The sequence below is a fragment of the Erinaceus europaeus genome, chromosome 11, assembly GCF_950295315.1.
Source record: "Erinaceus europaeus chromosome 11, mEriEur2.1, whole genome shotgun sequence".
Classification (NCBI taxonomy): Eukaryota; Metazoa; Chordata; class Mammalia; order Eulipotyphla; family Erinaceidae; genus Erinaceus; species Erinaceus europaeus.
The window spans coordinates 98,001,197-98,005,112 of NC_080172.1; the positions used below are offsets into that span (position 1 = coordinate 98,001,197).

The window sequence follows — 3,916 nt, forward strand, 5'->3', positions numbered from 1 at the left end:
CCCAGATCCCCAGCTACAAGGGGGACAGGACACTTCACGAGCAGTGGAACAGATCTGCAAGTGTCTTTTTTTGCTCTCTCTCTTTTAACGAATTGCTGTTTTTTATTTTAAATATTGTTTATTTATTATTGGATAGAGATAGAACTTGAAATAGGAGAGGGGAAGATGGAGAAGGAAAGAGACAGAGAGACACCTGCAGTCCTGCTTTATCACTCATGAAGTTTTCCTTCTGCAGGTGGGGACCAGAGGCTTGAACCTGGGTCCTTGTACATTGTAATGTGTGCACTTAACCAGGTTCACCACCACCTGGTCCCCTTTCTTCCTCTCTATCTCATCCACCCCTCTCAATTTCTCACTGTCCTATCAAAAATAAAAATAATAGATGACCCTTCTAATATATATGCTATACTATACAAAATTAATGCTTTTAATAGTTAAAGCTAGTTTGTTCATCTTTTACTCTTTGAGAGGTAGACTATTTGCCAAAATGATCAAAATACCCCCCAATATCACATACAGGTATTAAAACAGCAATAACAATACCAACAACAACAGCAAAAAAAAAATTAAGTCTATTGTATACTATAGTTCAGTCTTTTTATTAATATCCGAATACTAACTTATATCAAAGGTTATTTCAACAAGATCATTTCAGGCTTTGAGGAAATTCTGACCATTACACAATCTCAAAATACTTCTCCCATGGGAAAGGATCTTCCTTTTGGCATTCCTAATTCAGATGATTGACACTAGGATCAAGTGAGATTGTATATGTGAAAAGGTCAATGAAAATTCTTTTTTTTTAATTTTTAATATTTATTTATTTATTACCTTTTGTTACCCTTGTTGTTTTATTGTTGTAGCTATTGATGTCATCGTTGTTGGATAGGACAGAGAGAAATGGAGAGAGATGGGAAAGACAGAGGGGGAGAGAAAGATAGAAAATGAAATAATATCAAGTATAACTACTACTGTTGTTATTTCTTAAATTTCTTGAAACTGGTACGCCCTTACAAAATGATTCCGACCTTTCTGCTTATTTATATTAATAGCACTAATTCACTAATATTTGTATTAAATTATAATCAAACTGATTATTTGATAGTCAAATATTTCCAGATGATGCAACTTTCTCAATCAGAAATGAGACAGCCTCACATTAAAAAAAAAAAAAAAACTCGTTTGTCCTACTGAATAACAATCAAATCAAGTTTTAAAAAGCTTATTTTCGGGAGTCGGGCTGTAGTGCAGCGGGCTAAGCGCAGGTGGCGCAAAGCACAAGGACCGGCATAAGGATCCCGGTTCGAATCCTGGCTCCCCACCTGCAGGGGAGTCGCTTCACAGGCGGTGAAGCAGGTCTGCAGGTGTCTATCTTTCTCTCCTCCTCTCTGTCTTCCCCTCCTCTCTCCATTTCTCTCTGTCCTATCCAACAACGACAACAACAATAATAACTACAACAATAAAACAACAAAGGGCAACAAAGGGAATAAATAAATATAATAAATAAATAAATAAAGCTTATTTTCTATGCATTCATTAAGCAAGAAGTCTAGAGGTCCTTGTGATCAAATACACCGTTGGTTTAGAGGCTCTACACTCCTGCCAGGATCAATTTTCCAGGTCTTAGTACTGATTAAATAAGAACATAAACCTTGGGTGGGGGGTATAGCATAATGGTCACGCAGAGACTTTCATGCCTGAGGCTCTCAAGTCCCAGGTTCAGTCCCCCACACCGCCTTAAGCCAGAGCTGCGCAGTGCTCTGGTTAAAAAAAAAAAAAAAAATATATATATATATATATATATATATATATATCTTAAAAAAAATTTTTTGACCGCAAGCCACATCGCAAAACCGCATCTAAACAGCCCAACTTGCCCCCACACCCCCGCCAACATCCAAATGAAGAATTTTGTTTTCTAGTTGAGAAAGACCTCCGAGAAAAAAAAAAAAAGTGATCGGGGAAACCATACAGATAAGGAAAAAAAAAATTTTTTTTTAATTTAGTAAGTTAAAAAAAAGCTGCGGACATGACAATGGATAACTTCTGCTATAGTCTGAATCAAAACACAAGCGTAGGGAGGCAAAAAAAAAAAGAAAAAAGAAAAAAAAATCCCAGGGGTGATGACACCTAGGTATTCCCGTTCCTAACAATGAATAAAATACCGGGGCCTCCGGGGCCGAATAAACGGATCAGATCGCGCCGACCGTTCTGCAAAGCGAAAGCAGATGCCGGGAGCCAGAGCTCTGCGCGCCCCGCCACGGAGAGGCGGCTGCCGAGCGCAGACGGGGAAACCGAGGCACAGGGGCCGAGCCCTCTCGGGGACTCGCCGCAATGTCCCTCCCGCCTCCCACGGCGCCGAGGGCGACCCTCCCTCACGCCTACGACACCCAACGTGCCCCCTCCGCAGCACCCCCAGCCGATCCCTCCCCGGGCGGCCACCGCTTCATCCCTGCAATGCCCGAGCGCCGACGGGCCGCGGCCTCCCGCCCTCCCGGCCGCGCGCCCACCTCCACCCGGGACCGCGAAGAAGAGGCCGCCGCGGCTGCCGCAGCCCCAGAAGCGCAGAAGCGAAAGCGAAGCCCGGCCCCCGCAGGCAGGCGGGCAGCCCGGACGCCCTACGGCCCAGCGCCCCTCCCAGCACCGCCGAGCTCAGCCCCGCCACCGTCCCCGCGGGCTCCGTCAGCGCGCCAGCGGCCGCACGTCTACGAACTCTTCTTTTCCTCGCCTCGATCTGAGGAGCTCGGCGGCGTCGCGTCCGCGTCCTCGTCCTCGTCCGGAGGGCGGAGAAGCGGATCCGCAGCTCTGCCCGCAGGGTCCCCGCCTCCTACTCCGGCCACTTCCCGCAGCAGCCGCGGCCCCTTCCGGTGTCTCGGCGGCCGCCGCAGGCGTCTCGGGCGTCGCGGGAGGGCGGGGGCGGGGCTTCGATTGGGGTTTGCTCCGCCCCCGGGGCGTGGCCGCGGCAGACGACCAGGTGCAGAGAGCCTGCCAGGCGCTGCTTTCTGTCCTTTCTCCCCTCTCCCTCTCCCTCTCCTCTTTCTCTCTCCTCTCGGTTCTTTCTCTGTATCTCTCTCTGTATGTGTCTCTCCCTCTTTTTTTTTTTTAACCAGAACACTGCTCAGCTCTGACTTATGGTGGTGCGGGGGATTGAACCTGGGACTCTGAAGCCTCAGGAATGAGAGTCTCTGCATACCATTGTGCTGTCTACCCCTGCCTTCTCTCTCTTTCTCACCCTCTCCTCTTTCTTCTTTCTCTGTTTCCCCTCTCTCCTCTCTCTCCCTCTCTCCCTCTCTTTCTCTCTCTCTAACTCTCTCCCCCTTTCCCCTTACCCTCTTTCTCCTTTCTCTGTGTCCCCCCTCTCTTCTCTCCCTCTCTCTCCTCTCCCTCCTCTCTTTCCTCTCTCTCTCCTTTCTCCCGCTTCCTCTCTCTCCCCTCTTTGTCCCGCTCTCCTCCCCCTCTTTTTTAAAAATTATCTTTATTTATTCGATAGAGACATCCAGAAAAGGAGAGGGAAGGGAGTGATAGGAAGAGAGATGGGGCCAGGTGGTGACGCACATGTTACAATGTTCAAGGATCCGGGTTCAAGTCCCCAGTCCCCTGCAGGGGGAAATGTGCAACAGTTTTACACGTGTTTCTCTCTCTCTCTCTCTCTCTCTCTCTCTCCACACTCTCTCACACACACACATACACTTCCCTCTGGATTTCTGGCTGTCTCTATCCAATAAATAAAGATTAAATAGAGAGAGAGGCAGAGAGAGAAAGAGACCTGCAGCACTGCTTCACCATTCTCAGAGCTTTCCCCCTGCAGGTAGAGAGCACAGGGCTCCAACCTAGGTCCTTGGGCATTGTAACATGTGTGCTCAACCAGGTGCGCCACCGCCCAGCCTCCCATCTTTTCTTCTCACTTAAAAAGTCA

The 3,916-nt window shown here is 47.8% G+C and overlaps 1 protein-coding gene across 1 annotated transcript in view; it reads right to left on the minus strand.

The window, feature by feature from the left end:
• Positions 1–2,871, minus strand: part of USP33 (ubiquitin specific peptidase 33) — a 65,696-nt gene extending 62,825 nt beyond the window's left edge. Inside the window, exon 1 of the mRNA XM_060202202.1 lies at positions 2,659–2,871. The gene's annotated coding sequence lies outside the window, so the exon portion shown is untranslated. The remainder of the gene's footprint in view (positions 1–2,658) is intronic.
• Between the last annotated feature and the right edge of the window lie 1,045 nt (positions 2,872–3,916).